Source organism: Episyrphus balteatus, chromosome 3 (assembly GCF_945859705.1).
Source record: "Episyrphus balteatus chromosome 3, idEpiBalt1.1, whole genome shotgun sequence".
Taxonomy (NCBI): Eukaryota; Metazoa; Arthropoda; class Insecta; order Diptera; family Syrphidae; genus Episyrphus; species Episyrphus balteatus.
In genome coordinates this window covers 56,592,964-56,609,977 of record NC_079136.1, presented here as the reverse complement: position 1 = coordinate 56,609,977, position 17,014 = coordinate 56,592,964, and the positions used below count along the sequence as shown (strand labels likewise).

The following is a 17,014-nucleotide window of genomic DNA, read 5'->3' as shown; positions in this document are numbered from 1 at the left end:
ATCAAGAAGAACAAAAATAATTATGCTGACCTTTGCAATTTGACACTGACAAAGTATTAGAACATAAATTTATACTGCATTCAACCAAACCACTAAGTTGGTTGTATATTTTCTTCAAAGAATTTCAATTGTCATGAGAATGAGAATAAACTATAGCAGTGATATAGCGATGGGAACTATCGAATAAAAACTATCAAACTATCGATAGTTGTAAAATATTCATTCATTCGATAGTTTAAAATCATTCATTCGAATAGTTTTTTCGTTCGATAGTTTTTTATTCGATAGTTTTTTCGTTCGAATAGTTTTTTCATTCGATAGTTTTTTCGTTCGATAGTTTTTTATTCGATAGTTTTTTCATTCGAATAGTTTTTTCAAACGATAGTTTTTTCATTTGAATAGTTTTTTTTATTCGATAGTTTTTTCATTCGAATAGTTTTTTCAAACGATAGTTTTTTCATTTGAATAGTTTTTTCAAACGATAGCTTTTTCATTTGAATTTTTTCATATTCAGTTACTGTTTTCTTTCAGTCTATTAGATTGTTTTTTTTTTTTTTTTAATTCAGTCATAATTTTATTTCTCTACTATTTGCTTTTTCTCTTGATTTCACAATTTAATTGTAAATGATTTTATCTGCATTTGAAGGAAGGACTGAAGGAAGATGAATGATGATACACATATTGTGCGATCTTCCAAATGATATCTTGAAAGTTTTTCAGGACTGAATTTATGTGTTTTATGTTGGAGTGCCCATATTTTCAAAACAAAGGCGGTAAAGAAAAGAAAAAGAAAGGCAACACGGTGCATGAAAGAAGAAGTTATCCGTCGGTCAGTGCGGTGTCATAAAAAAGTGACAAAAGAGAAAAAAATAACTCTTTGACCTGGGAAGCGGAACATGTTCATTGTTCAGCCAGTGTATAGTTTATGAACCTAATTAGTGGGAAAACCCATCTTTTCAATTACTTGACGAGACATGGCGCCGGAAGAAGCAAAACATTCGCGCACGCACAAACAGCAGGTATATGTGTCAACAAGTGGATTTTGTAAAGGGTTGTGAATGGGTTAGACAAAAATATGATGCAACTGTGTGGTTGGTAAGAACAGGATTAAGTCAACCAACGAAACTCTTGATCTACAAGCAGCTTCTGCGACCTGTCATTGCCTACAGCTTTCCGGTATGGTATACCATCTCCAAGACAGCCATGAAGGAACTACAAATGTTCGAGAGAAAAATACTGAGGATGTGCACCGGACTTTACTTCGATCGACAGCGACAAAAATACTACAGCAACAAGCGACTCTACGAGGAAGCAAAAATCATACCACTGGACAGGTATCTACTGCTATCGGCGAAGATACTTGTAGGAAATATCGCCAACCACCCCAATCAGCTGATGAGAAGAATGATAGCCCAACAACGACATCCGGAACCTAGGTACCTTTGCGCTTTGGATATACTGGATGAGCACATAATTTCAATGGACAACGAAGAAGCAGTTAACTTTTACGCCGACACCCAGTCGGCATACTATCGTGGCTAAACGCCAATCAAACCAACCCAACTCAACCAACCCCACAACTGGACATCCGGGTCTGAACACCCCGAGGACAACCTAGTCAGCAGACTTTTTAAATTAAGTTTATCCATGTATAATATTTATTTATATTTTATAACTTAGTCATTGTATAAGGTTAGGCCCCTTCTGTGCCAACAAAATTTTATATCAACCAATGTATCTTAGAAATAAGTTAATTTTAAGTCAATTGTAAATAACAAGTTCAATAAACTAAATTGAATTGAAATTGACTGTGTGGTTGGTTTGGATTGTTGTAGGTAGGTATGTATATACTTTTGATATTTGCAATTTTGCATGTGGACGAGCAAAAATAAAAAGTGTAAGAAAAGGAAACAAATCTTTTCCAGTGGTCATTTCTCGACTATTTTTTTTTTACGATTTTTATATTATGTACTTCAATGTATGATGGATGCTTCTTTAAAATGAAATCGGATGAAAAGTGAAAAACTTGATAAAATATTATTTTTAAATAGCAACTGAATATTTGATAGTTTTTATTCGATAGTTTATTTGATAGTTTTTATTCGATAGTTTATTCGATAGTTTTTATTCGATAGTTTATTCGATAGTTTATTCGATAGTTTTATTCGATAGTTTTTATTCGAATGAATGAATGAATGAATGAACTATTCGATAGTTCAAATCATTCAGTTACTAACTATCGATAGTTCAAATCATTCGATAGTTCCCATCACTAGCAGTGAACAAACAATACAAAAAATCAACCTTCATTGAGAGAAGATGATATTTTCGTTTTTTTTTTATTGTTGTTGTATCTTGTATGATCAATTGATCATTCTGATTGTTGTAAATTACTTAAAATACAAAGAATAGGTTAGGTATGACTATGAGTCGTACTGATGGCGGCGGCGGCGCTGATGTTAATGACCCATGTTATATGAGACAATAATTTATGAGTAAGAAGTTTCATTCTTAGTTGAAACGACCTATTTTTGTCTTCAAATAAAGAATTGAAATTCATATTGACTACACATCAGGAGGTTGAGTTAATTAAGTAGGTAATTGTATACTAGGTTGATATTTGCATCGATGATAAATGTCATTCGATTCATATTCCAGGCTTGGTGGCATCTTAAATTTGACATATTTGATGGTATCATTTTTTTGCTTATAAAAGATTGTTTAAAATTATTTGTCAGAATGGATACTGGTCTTTAATAAAGAGTGAGTTAAGGCTGAATGGAGTTATATTAATATAGTGTTATATTTGTATTAATATAGTGTTATATTTAAGTTCTGGAATAATAAATTCCAAGCCTGAACAGGAACACGCCTAATCTGTCAACTTAATCTGTGACAGTAAACAAACAGTTCCCTTCAAGCAAACAAGTCCGACCTCGGTCCGAATCCGCTCCGCCTCAGGCGGAGCTGAGTCTGACTTCGGCTCAGAAACGGGCCCGAAGGCGGCTCAAATTAGTATGGAAATTAGAATCACCGCGGAGCCGATTTTATATGTATTGGTTTTTTCACCACTATTTCTCCTTCGACTTTGTGTTCATACACAAGAAGTTGCAAGTGAGTGAGTGCAGCCCCCTTTTTCTCTGTCGGAGGTCGGAGTGTCTTTTTTGAACTCCGTTTTCTTGCTTGAAGGGTTAATTCATCAACAGATCATTAATCAAATCATTTCATTAAACAATAGATAGTTGATTCAAAAAGATGGAATCAATTGCAAAGTTAACTGTTATACTTATGGGGATATCATAATATTACACTGATTCTTATTCCTTTGAGTTAGATTTCTATGCTATATTTTAGTTTACTATTAAACTTCAAGGTATTTTCTCCCTCTTTTTTTTTTCTTAATAGAGTGTTATATAAAATAATATATCTGTACTACTGTCAAATTTGAAGGGTGTCAAGAAACTTTTATAATTTGTATGGAATAAACTCTTATGTTTATTACATATAATCATAATTAAACTACTATTTAGGACATTTATACAGCAGACAGTCTCGCTTAACTGCAAGGTAAGAATGTCAGACAAGTCGTCTGAAAGTAAGGAAAAACTGTTATATAGAGAAATCGTACCAAGTTTGAGTTGATTCTAAAAATAATAACTGGCCAAAAAAAAGGTATTAAATTGAAGCAGATATTCTTCAAGTGCTCATAGCTAAAGTGTGGTCATACATAAGTTAAGTTTCCAAAGTTTTTTCGGAGTTAGCAATCTTAACTTAAGAGCTTTCGAAAACTAGATTAGCTAAAATCGCTGAACTTTATGTACTGGATAGTGGAATCCGTGCAAACATCAAAAATTTGTTGAAACCAGTTTAAAATGACAACAACGCATGTTCCATCTCGATCATAAAATAAAGAAAGATTGTTTTAAGTGTAATAAATACTGTTAAACTATTGAATCTTTGCTTTGACTTTCTTTTTTAAAACAAGAACAAAGATTAAACTCTTCAATTGAAGTTAGTTTTTGTGCAGTAATCGACTACAGATCATTATCCCAACCTACCTAGATCATATCCTTGAAATTATGTTTTCAAAGCTTATCCCCGCGATTGTAACTAAATAAACAGGTCCAAAGTTCTTCGACTGAATCTTGTTTTCCCGAACTAAAAAGTATGTCGATAGGTGAAATCTCACTCGGTTAAACCCATCTGGCTATTTCAGTGAAGAAATTCATTAGATTGATAAAGTGGCACAGTTCTTAGACATGTTCGAAAAATAAATGACACTTAACCTTGATCATGTTCGAAATATCAAACGCATGGCACGGCAATCAACAAAGAGAGCTTATCAAAGCTCTTTGCCGCACATTCATTGTACGCCTACGCACTTTTAAACTGTATCACTAGAACCACCACCACCATAACCAGCATTGGGTGTTCATGAAGTTGATTTAAAAGCCCATAAAAATGTATATTCGAATTAAAAGTTCGTCTCCTTCGAATTTGTATTTTTATGACCTACTGATCACGCCGCATACTAACGAGCCCCTTTTTGACATAGATACGTTGCCGCTGCCGCCGACACCCGCCGCTGTTTTTTATAGAGAAGCCTTGTCAAATATAAGTGCTATAGCTACTGGCCATGATGGCTGGTGTGGTTGGTTACATACCAAAATTAAAATGCGGCGCTAACTCAAGCGAATCGAAATTACATCTAAAGTCCATTGAAATAAAACTAAATGGCATAAAAGATATAAATTTTCAAGCTCAAAATGTAGATCGCCCATGCAACTCTCCAACAAGCTTCGGTACTACTGCTGCTGTTGACTTTTCAGTAAGATCAACTGACGGACGCAGTAAGCGTGAAAATCCCTTCTACATTAAAATCAGACCATTTTTTTTTCTGAGTCATTTTTCTTCGTCTGTTTACTGAACTCTATGCGCCAGCAGAAGAAACAATAAAAGCAAACAAATTGGTTGCTGCTGTTATTTTGGTTTGTTGATTTGTTGGCTTTAATTTCCAGTTAAAGTCGGCAAGTTTTTTTGGCCATCGCGATATCTTATATACTGACACAATAATAAGCTTATACCACTACCGCTGCTGTCACTGGAGCGCAAAGATACATTGTGTGTATCTTGAGATAAGATTCGGAACCCAAGATAAATCGTCTAATTACTGCACCTGTGTGCTTTGTTTGACAGCACGTTGTTGATAATAGTTCTGCTTGCTTAGCGTTGAGCGTAAAAAATTACTTAACAACATTAAAATACATTTGTAACTTTATAACAATCAACGCCATCAACCAAGCGACCGACGACGACATAAATGATTCAAATCCATTTCCGGTTAAGTGTCATTTAAAAAATATAACAAAAAACAAAATTATACTGCTGAAATGTCAGAAAATGACTTTGCAAATTTTATTTTTAATCTTTAATACTCGTAATTACTTACTCAGCAAACAGTAGGAAAATTATAATCACCAAATGATTATATAGGGCCCACTCCGTGCACTCTCATTGAGTGGTGTATGGAATGGGCTTAACCTTTAGTGTTGTCATCTTTTCTGACATCATTTATGGTAAAATATTAAGTCATATAATGACACATAAGATCAAAACATCAGAGAGTGATTTATAACTCTTACACACCATAATTGTTGTTGAATACTAATTTTGAGATGGATACAACAACACATTTTTTTGGACACATTTTCGGGTCTTAATATTATTATAAGTAGTAAGTTAGAAAAGTCGTCGTCGGGGTAACGAACCTTGCTTATAGTATAATTTTTAGGGCTTATTGCGATGGTAAGCTCATTAATCAAACAGATTTTCGAGGTCAATGGAGATATGTTCCCACGTTTGTGTTTGCGTTGGTTTTTGTCATTTTCTATATAATATTGACCAAAGGATTATTCTGAGATAATTCAGCTGGAAGTGTAGTGTAAAAATAATTTCCCACGACTTATTTATGAACTTTGTTTTACTGTCTTTTGTTATTTAAAAATGACCTCTGACCTCTTGGGAAAAATTATAAATGCATACATATTATGTCATTGGGAAGAACGTTTGGGTCTCACCTGGAGCCACCGGGACAAGATCAATGTTGAACTTTTTGTCAGGTGTTTATATGGGACTGGTTTTCATTAAAAACAATTTGACATCTGCATATATAATTTAAAATTATCTATGTAACTAAAAAAATATTGCAAGCGATAGCAATTGCATGAACACGTCTACGGCATATTTGTATAAGATTTGGTTTTAAGAAACAGGATTTGGTCATTTCTGCTTCAAAAAGACGTTAGTTTTGGACAGTTTTGACATTACTTAAGCTCATCGGCATATTTTGACAGTTGTTCTGTGATTCCAAAATTATTAAATGAGTTTAAAATGTCCTAACCACTGATCTCTTTAATACAGTGGATAAAAAATTTTAGAATCAATTTGAAACTGTTCTACGAACGAAAAGTTCTATGTAATCTATGTATGTTAAATCTAAGGCAAAGATTTTTTTAGAAAAATGTCTAAATTTTCTTTTAAATTTTTGCCATGCCAATGAATAAATTTGTTCTTACTCACTACTCACTTTTAATTTGTTTGTAATTCTTCAATTATTTTTTTGTTTATCCTACCAATTTTCAACATAATTTGTTTTGGTTGTATGTCATCTAAGGTCAGCTGTCAAAATTCTTTCTCTTGTTTTCTTTACATAAAGAACGAGAAAAGAGGTAGGACAGAAAGGCGATTAGGCCAATTTGAACACCTTCTTGGAGAATCTAAAACACGCATCACACTTAGATTTGTTACGGTTTAGGTCTTATCTTAACAGTATAACAGAATTTTAAAGGTCACCTTTAAAGCACCTACTTTATCGATTACTTGCAATTTATAAATTTGATTTTATCTTAACCTCAATTCTAAATAATAAGCCCATTAAAATAGAAGGCTAATCATACCCTAACACCTTTATGTTTAAAAACATCAATAGCATTAGCCAATCAAACCAAATATAAACCAAACAATAAATCGTTTAAAACCCATTAGTTCATTTTTTTTGCGCGGAAAAAATATACATACATAGGTACATTCACTGATTAAATTTAGTAAAAAAAAAAGTTCAAAACAAAGTGTTTTTGCAATTCCCATATCGCCATTTAGTTTATTTTTTTTGTTTTATCGATAAATATTGGAATGCGTTTTATTGCTCGATGGACTGGATGAAGTCATGGAGCCTATCAATCATTGATAAGCTCGATAATCCAGCTCTACACAAAAGCCTCAAACACACAAATATAACACATTGGAAATTTTTATATTATTGTGTGTATGAGTGTAGAGATAGAAAAAAAACCCCTTTCCACCTACTGTCAATTTTATTATCTGACTTTGACATTTCACTTGGCTTACAATGAATTTAGCACACACATTGCATTAAGGTGAACACACAATAATTCCATCCAACCATTAAAATATTAGCAGAGTGGTAACCGAAGTAAACGTAATGCGTTATCTATTCTCCACTTGGTGCGTTTACCAAAAGTGACAACCAAAATAAAATAAAAACCCAGTGAGCTGTCAAATTTTTTTGGTTGCATAAAATGCAAATTTTTGAAAACCGATTTCGTTGGTATTTCCATCAATCATATGATACGGATACAGATTGTTATTTTTAGTATAGTATTGGAGCTTAAAAATATGTGTCCTCAATGATTTCTGTTCACTGTCAAGGTGTGGTCTAATACCTGGCAAGGTAGGGTAAAGTCAAAATTTCTGTCTAAATATCTATCTAAGCCAAATGGAACTTGATTGATGTCCCCAAAGTTCGGTCGGATATACATTTATCATAATAAGTATATTTTTGTGTGTCATAATCAAATTATGTATGTAGAAATTTTTTAATGGACTTCTAATTGATCGATGCTTTGAATTAACAATGCGAATAAAATCATGGATTTAACCAAAATAAATTGCAAAACTCTTCCCATTAGCGACGCGTTTCTGTGTGTTTGTCGAATACACTACTTAGCATAAAAATAACATTGTTTTGAAAATTTCGAGATAGGAATTCGGTGGAAACATAAATGCTCATTAGTATGCTATTTTGTCGTCGGTGGTTATTACCCAGGTGTAGCTCACACATGATTGAGTTAGACATCAACCGCGCCTACACATCTGTTTCCAATATCTATAATATTTAATCAACAAAAGTTAGGATAGTACGAGACTATGTTTGGTGACTATTTGTAGCTTTCACTCAAATGTCATCTGTCACTTGTCTTATAACAACTGTCAACTAAAACTAGAAATTTTCTACAAAAAAATCTCTCCAAACTGTCAAAAGTTGGCAATTCTTCTAAGAGAAATGATGCATTAGCATGATGATTTCATTTTTGCGGAAATTTGTCTGATGACTTTTATTATTATTAGGGGGGTTCACATTGACCAACTTACCGGACAGACCAGCCGCCATTTGGTCTGATCTGATGTTGTTTTGATAATGTGAACACCCATCCGACAGCCTGTCCGGTTTGCCGGATGGTTTTCAAAAAATTTTGATTTTTTGGTGGTCGGACGGACATGTTAGTCGATTAAACGACATGTCTGTCCGGCAGACAGTGATAATCCATTCTCTCTAATTTTAGAGCAATATAGGGTAAAGATACATTAAAAATAAGCTGAAAAATGGGTTTTGATAAAAATTATCTGATGAGTGTGAACGAAAAATATAAAACGGCCATCAGGCCAAATGACAATCGGTCTGTCCGGTAAGTTGGTTAATGTGAACCCCCCTATTATTGTATAAGAATAATATTCTGCTGCAATTAATTTTAAATTGAATACCTGCCAAATAATATTCACTGACTCATATACAGGTTGTCTCTGTCTCTGGGTCTTGTCACGACGACTAAATGAGTGGGATGTTCCTTTCGGTATGACGCCATTAACATTAGAATTGAAAATGATTCTTGTAAGTAGGTGGTTGCGGACAGGTAAAAGGTGTGCGAGACAGAATGACAAATCACTATTCTTAAAAACAGAAAGAATTATAATAAAAATAAAAAAAAACAACAATTTATTTTTATACGAAAAGGATTTGATTATAAATGAGTTTTTTTTTTGTTCTTCGAAAGAATTTTAAATGATTATTTGAGTGGTGTTTTGGAGTGGTTTTAATAAACAAAAGAAATAATATCAAAGGTTCTGGATTCTTTTAAGAGCAATAAGCTCTCCATTCTGTCTACTTCATGATATTTTGATTTGTTTTATTTCTTTTAGCATGAAATGATCAATTTCAAGTGATTAATGAGTTCGAGACTGTAGACAATGTATTATATTGCGCAGTTTTAATAAAGTCATTTTGAGAAAAGACCAGAGATTGGCTTTGTTGTTTTCGAGTTAGAATTTCGTTTACAAAATTAAAAGTTTAACGAACATCAAACTTGACGCAGCAAAACTCAACTAAATTTATATATTCTTGCCATTATAAGCATTTTGAAGTGTTGATAAATGTAGAAAGTTTGATTTTCATAGAGAAACTGTTATAATTGTTTGAGAAACTATTATAATTGTAGTAGTTTAGCCAAAAATCTACTACATTTATATACTTTACCAACCATGAACTCATATATTGATTTTTCCGGTGCGTTTTTGAGGGTTTGAGAGTGAATTAAGGCAGAAAATTGGATTTTCACAGGGAAACTGTTATAATTGTAGTAGTTGGCATATATTAAAGTAAGTCTATGATAAAACGTTAGTGCATTCTCTCCATCTTTTATACTTCTTATTGATACAAAATAGGATATCTAACTGCCCATGTAAAATACTCATGAGTAGCTTACCAATTTCAAAGACACGGGGCTAACATTGAAAAGAAGCAATACGAAAAAATCTAATAAGATCATTCTATCAAATATTTAAATCGTTTCGCCAAGAAATCGAACTCATTGATAACAATATATGAAAAGAAAGTAGGGAGAAATAAAGGCAAGTATAATACGCGTGATTATAAAAAATCAAACTGTTATACCAATATATAACTGTTATGAGATAACTGTTATACTTGGGCGAAAAACATTAATCGAATTCTAAGCAATATTCCTAATATGATAACCAAATGGTTGACTTAAACATAAATTCCTAAAATCTTAAAACTTACGAGTATTCCCAAAATGAAGTCCATTCATAATGTCTCATTTTGTTCTTATCTGAACAAATAAGATTTGCCTATCTATAATCGTTTATTATTTTTGCAAATACTTAACAAGGTTACCCACATGTTTGCTAAGGTACTAATTGCAAATGTAATCTTCCCATTTGCTTATTGACCGGCTACAACCTAGGTATCTTCTCAAATACAAAAAAATTAAAAGGAAATATGATTCAACTTCCTCGACACAATTACGAAAAAATTATATTTACCCAAGTAATTCACGGGATTGCCCAAAATAAGATAAAAAAGAAATAATAAAGTCTTTGAGTAGGTCGCATGTTCTTGCTTATATGTATGATAGTAAAAAATTGCTTAGAATTTTTAAACTTTTTATAAACATTTTTAAGATTGTGTTTGAAACTAGTTAAAATGTTTGAAGCTATCTAGGTTGCATATCATTCAACTTACATTTCCTTCTATAAGGTGTAGGTATAAGCTTTATTTTAACTTCGGTAAAGTTTAATGTTTAAAAGAAGTAAGATCTCTTGTAATCGTATAGAGTTAAAATGAATGATAAACTTCAAAATGATCCTATAACGGAATTTTGGCATTAAAAGATAATAAGACCTCTTTGATGCTGCTAGGAAACTAACTTAACTTCTATAAGATTACTTACATCTGTCCTTACTTCCTTTAACACTTTTAAACATTTAAGTTCTATAAGATCGTTTACAACAGTCCTTACTGCTTGTAACACTTTCAAAGAACTTTATACAAACTGTTAAAGAAATTATGACTTTCATAAGAGAGTTGGTTCCGATGGAGGCTTTATAGAAGCTATAGCTTTTTGGACAATTTTACAAGAATTTCTCAAACCCGTTAACTTGCCCTTAAAGAACATAACTTACTTAATTGCACATACAAAAAAAAAGAAGTATACCTACCGGTATCTTTGTATCTCTGTTTACACTCCAAGGTTAGACCATTAACCGACTTGAACAAAAAAAAAAACTCTATACCACTGACGTCATTCATCGCGTGTTTTGTACATATATTTTTGTTTTCTATCTTATCTACTCTCCAAGAGATATACTTAGGCTAAAGTTACATTTAAGAAAATGAAAATGAGGTAAAAAATAAAAATTAACAAACTTTGCAATGCTCCAAAGATCACAACAACAACCGACCGGACTACGGACGACAACAAAAACCGAAGACGAACGCACGCACGCAGACGTACAGTGCAATAAAAATCTCAGTATTTTTCTCAGAAATATACATAAACTGACTTTTACGAATACGAATGCTAATTGATAAAGCAAGAAAAGTTGTTACATTCAAGCCCCGGTTTTTGGTTTAACTTATAGCTTAGGTATATCTTGGACTTGACTAAATAAAAAAAAATACCGGCTAACACACAAGACAAGACATATCTACACACACAGGAGAATAGAATGTAAAACGCATCATAAATTATGCAGGACAAGGCCACGCAAATATGAATAACTACTACACGCGCTTTATGCTAGATGCTAATTTATTTCTTTTTCTATCTTTTCAGATACGTCATAGAATATAGTGGATAACATCGACTTCATTTTCCTTCTCTTAGTGGATTTATTACCAACAATCACACACCATTTGAGGTAAGGCAAACAAAATCAAGTTTACCTGCTAGATGCAACATAGTAAATAGGTATAACTTTAAGAATCCGTTCTATATCAATTTGCCATTAATTAGCCTTTTTTTGAATAAAATATACAAAATCTCAGAAAGTATCTCATGAATTGCTTTAAGTATTTTATTTTTTTTTTTCTATAAAATTCATTAGCTCTATCATTTGACACAGGTGCTGTTTATGTGGGCAGAGGGTAGAGAGTAAAGTTACAGCTTACACAGAGGCAGTAGCAAACTTATATAATAATAAATATTTGTTTAATCGAAAGTTGGCAGCACACGTTACACGAGAACAACCCGTGACACGTTGTTCAGAGTGTCTTTTAGGTTGGGGTTACCATATTTTAGAAACATTTTTTTGGAGCAACTTTGCCAAGGCTCAAAGTAGAGAGTCTTCAAGTGCTCTCTATCGTTAAAAAACTGATTGTTTTTGTACAATGAGTATTTTAAATACTGCAGTGCTATTGCACTAAATGCTCTCAATTGGGACTGCAAGACTTTTAGATTTCATATATATTTTAAAAAAAGCTTTCCGAAAATTATTTTATACTATCAGAACTCACATTAAAAAAGAAATAAGCACAGGATTTGAAGGAAAGAAAGTCCAGAAATTAGATACATTACATTTTTTCTGAAATCAACTCAAGTAGGTAATAACACCGGCACACAAAATAAAAAAAGTGTCATGTACCAGGAACCAGACCTATCTTTCTATATGTTTTCAGGCACGCTGAATCCGAATTTCAAGTCCGTTTGACCCTGTCACCCTCCAGTTTTGAGTTAAATGCAAAAAACTCAAAAAAATGAAGTTTTTTGTCTTTTTTGGGGTCTTTTTTACATTTTTCTCAAAACTGGAGGATGACCGGGCAAAACGGACTTGAAATTCGGATTCAGCGGATCCAAAAACATATAGAAAGATGGGTCTTGTTCCTGGTACATACAACTTTTTTTTTGGTGTGCTGGCACTGTCGCGAAATTTCGCTTTCATCCCCGGCACACAAAAAAAAAAGTTCCATGTACCAGGAACCAGACATATCTTTTTATATGTTTTTGGACCCGCTGAATTCGAATTTCAGGTCCGTTTTGCCCGAACACCCTTCAGTTTTGAGAAAAATGCAAAAAACTCCAAAAAAGTCATAAAAATCCAAACAAAATGCAGTCACAGCTCAAAACTGGAGAGTGACCGGGCCAAACGGACTTGAAATTCGGATTCAGCGTGCCCAAAAACATATAGAAAGATAGGTCTGGTTCCTGGTACATGACACTTTTTTTATTTTGTGTGCCGGTGTAATTTTAATGGTAAAATATGCACTTGTATCTCCTCTGGTCTGCTGAATTAACCTGTCGGTTTATTACCTTTGCCTACAAAAACAGAAAGAGAAAATTTTTATTTTTCGAGAATTTTTGTCAAGTGGCTGAATGCTTGAAGATGACATAGGACAAAGACCGACCCATTTAATCAATAAAAAAGGTAATAGCTTCTATAAGATTTCTATAAAGCTTTGTTCGAAAGCTATTTTCTCATTAAAGTTCATAGATTTTTGAAGTGTGACCAAAACAGCAGAGGCAAGAAAGAGTAATTCCTCGTTTAATTTAAAGTGGAGCCTAGGTAACCCATTTTGTACCGACTTTCTAAAAAAGTCTTTTCGTCGGCCTCATAAGAAAACCTCGTAACTCCCAAAATCAAAATTTTACAGGAGAGACGAAAGAGTAAACAAACAACAGAGTAGTTGGGAAGAAACGCGCTGCGCAAAATTTTAATTTTAGTCTATTTAGAGTTTTCGGAATGACCCCAAATTGTGTTGCTCCGCTAACATATTTTCTAAAGAATGGCATTCAAAATTCATTTTTGAAAAAAATGGGAGTTACGAGGTTTTCTTATGAGACCGACGACGCCGACGTTATGTTTGTTACCTCATAACTTTGGACTGAGTAAACCAATTTTGATAATTCTTTTTGTATTGGAAATCTGGTGCCAGTACTTCCATTTCAATTCCGTTCAATTTTGGCCATAGAAACTATGACAAAAACCATAAAACCCATTTTTGATCTATGGTCGGTTTTGTATTTTTGATAAAAATGATTATTATCTCTTTCGCTTCAATGCTCGCAAAAGCGACTCTGACATTTCTCAAGGCCGTGTCCTTCTGGTTACAACTGGGAGACTTCTGGTGTTGATGTTAGCGTTCCTAATTATTTGTTCAAGGATGTTATTTAAGAAGTCGCATGACAGAGCGTGATCTTGTCTAAAAACTTTTTTTACATCAAAGGTGCATTCTCTATTTTCATCTTGCAGAGGAGGGATGTCAAAGCTTAGACATGGCTCTATGGAGCTCGTTTTTGTAGATAATGTCATATGTGGCGATGATGAGCATTGCTGTTCTAGGTGTTTTTGGTCGGTCTGCCGTAATGGGAATATGTGGTCTTGACCTTAAGCCCACTGATAAAATTGTTTGCGAAGGGCTTCAGAAGTTCAAGGTTCAACCTGAATATGCCTTTGATGTGAGCATGAAATTGAAATTCTTCATTGGAGAAATCACATTTTACAAAGAATTCTTCTGGAGGCCCTCTTAAAGAGATACCTAATATGGGTCTTTTAAACACGCAGTGGTGAAATTTCCTACGGTATGAAAAAGCTGTGATTCAAGGAAGCAAGGCTACCAATCTTACAGCTGGTTCAATTTATCTTTCAACATAACAAAATGAATAGAAGACTAGCAACCAATTTAAGAATAGTTTGAGTAATTAATTTGCCATACACTCAGCGATATTAAGATAAAGTCAAAATAAAGTTTTTTTTTTTTTTAATTAAGGGATCAAAGGACAATGGACATCTCTTTTTTAGCGTGTTCACCGAACTTGCGAACTGAGTATAAATCAAGTGACAGCTGTCAAAAAGACCAACTACAAAAAAGAATTTCTAGGGTGAAAACCAAACGTCTAAAAAAAAACACCTACATGAGATACATGAACAACGTAGGAGATAGTCAAAGCTGATTTGGCGAAATCATTATGTTTTTTTTTTTGAGCATCTGCAGTATTACCTCTTGTCATCATTTTCAGTTTTCATTAAAAGCCTTATTAAAAAGTTCTTACAACCAGTTTATGCCTGTAATTTTGTAACACGTTACAGAACCAGATCAGTTCAAATGAAGAACAGATGGTCACCATACTGATAAAGTTATGCTCTTGATGATCAAATGCGCGGGAACCGGCTCTCAGCTGAGAGTTGTGCCTGCCATGCCGCTGCCGCTGCGCTGCTAGCTGGCTGTCGTTGTTGTCGTTGCTGATCAACAGAGCAGAATTGATCATGTAAATTGCTTGATCATTGGAATGTTGCCCCGCAGTGGAATGAACTAAAGCAGCAGCAGCAGCAACAAGTGGAATTCCTTCCTCATTACTCTCTACAGAATTAAGAGATATAATATAGGAATCAAGCATATTTATAATATTAAAGTTCACAATCTCCATATAATCTAGCTTAACAGCTTGAGAAATGATTTACTTTTTTTCCAATTGTATTTTATGGGCGGTAACGCGACGATAGTGTAAATAAAGATATTAACCTTACCGCACCTTTAAAAAAAAATTAACAATAAATTGCATCTATATATATAAAAATAAACCTGTCACAAGATAGAGATACAAAATAGGGGCCCAATTTTTCGCGGTTCAGTATAATTAAGTTCCGTAAAGGTTTTTCGGTTCTATAGATATTTTTCTCGTGTGACCACATCTTTGAATGACACGACGAGATTGTCGACATCAAAAGTAATTTGCACGCTGATTTTACTTCATGTTAATGCCAATCATTAGCTTATCTAGAGTCTTCATTCATTCGCTATGTTTTGTGACTATATCACGTATGTTGTGTGTGCGACTTTTAGGTTCGAAAACAATGATTTCTTTGTTGGTTTAGCTGGAAAAACTGGTTCGTATCTCTGTCTTTCTATATCTCTATGAATATCTTTATTTTTTTTCTGCCAAATTCAAAAAAAGTGTAAGAGAACTTGAGGCTATTTGAACGTCAAGCCGCGTTTGGCATTATAGCTATAGCAACTGCCGCCACCGCGTATTTGTCGATTAGAGTTGATTGAGCTGAAAAAGTACTAATTTTCGTTATAGCGAAATAGTGTATTTAGATACAATACTCTTTGTGTGTGATAGATATGAATTGCTATAATTTTTCCTCATTTTTTTTTTTTAGTTGTATGTTTGTGATCAATTCATAGGTATAATAAAGGCTTTTTTTGTGGTTCACAGCAAATAACTTTTGTCGATGAATACCTCTGGTATCTTATAAAAGTTAAGATAGGAGAAATTTGTATCTATCGGGGGTTCTCATAATATAACTTACGTGATTTCTGGGGATAGTGATGGTGATTTAAAGAATTGAATGACTGCTATTGTCCATATTCATTATAATGATGGAGAAAGTATATGTACCTAAAGCTTGATGTGAATTGGATGTAGGTGAGCATGATGATAATTTGAACTTTGTTAACATAGATGTGGAACAGTGGAACCACGCCATAATGAATAAAGGAAGGAAGTCATCAGAAGAAGCACGATTTTTTCCCAAGGAGTTGTTTAACCTATAAACACATCCGTCTGAGAAATAAAAGCCTTTTTGTCCATTAAAATAAAGATAAGCAAGAGATATTGTTAGCCAAGTAAAAACAAATGTCTAGTTAATCAATTTTTGATGTTTCGAAAGTACATGGAGATAAATAGGGCACCTTAAAATAAGATGATTCTTACCTTTAGTTCTGTTCATTTAAAGAAGAACTTCATTTCATTTTAATGTGAATAAGATGATGCTAACCTTCAATCCCGCCCTCCTAAAACAATACGATTTCCGCTTAAAATAGGAAGAATCCGCTTAAATTCAGTTTATATTAAGAAGAACTTCATTTAATTTTAATGTGAATAAGATGATGCTTACCTTTAACACCGCCCTTATAAACAATATGGTTTCCGCTTAATATAAGTGGAATCCGTTTAGATTCGGTTAAATTTAAGAAGAACTTAATTTCATTTTAATGTGAATAAGATGATGCTAACCTTCAATCCCGCCCTCCTAAAACAATACGATTTCCGCTTAAAATAAGAGGAACCCGCTTAAATTCTGTTAATTTTAAGGAGCACTCTTTTTCATTTTAATGTGAATTTTCATCTTAAAAAAA

General features: G+C 33.3%; 1 protein-coding gene across 1 annotated transcript in view; it reads left to right on the top strand.

Annotated features, from left to right (window-relative positions):
* LOC129915027 (uncharacterized protein DDB_G0271670-like) overlaps positions 1-17,014 on the top strand; it is a 204,469-nt gene that overhangs the window by 32,958 nt on the left and 154,497 nt on the right. The window contains exon 2 of the mRNA XM_055994482.1: positions 11,712-11,796. The gene's annotated coding sequence lies outside the window, so the exon portion shown is untranslated. The remainder of the gene's footprint in view (positions 1-11,711; positions 11,797-17,014) is intronic.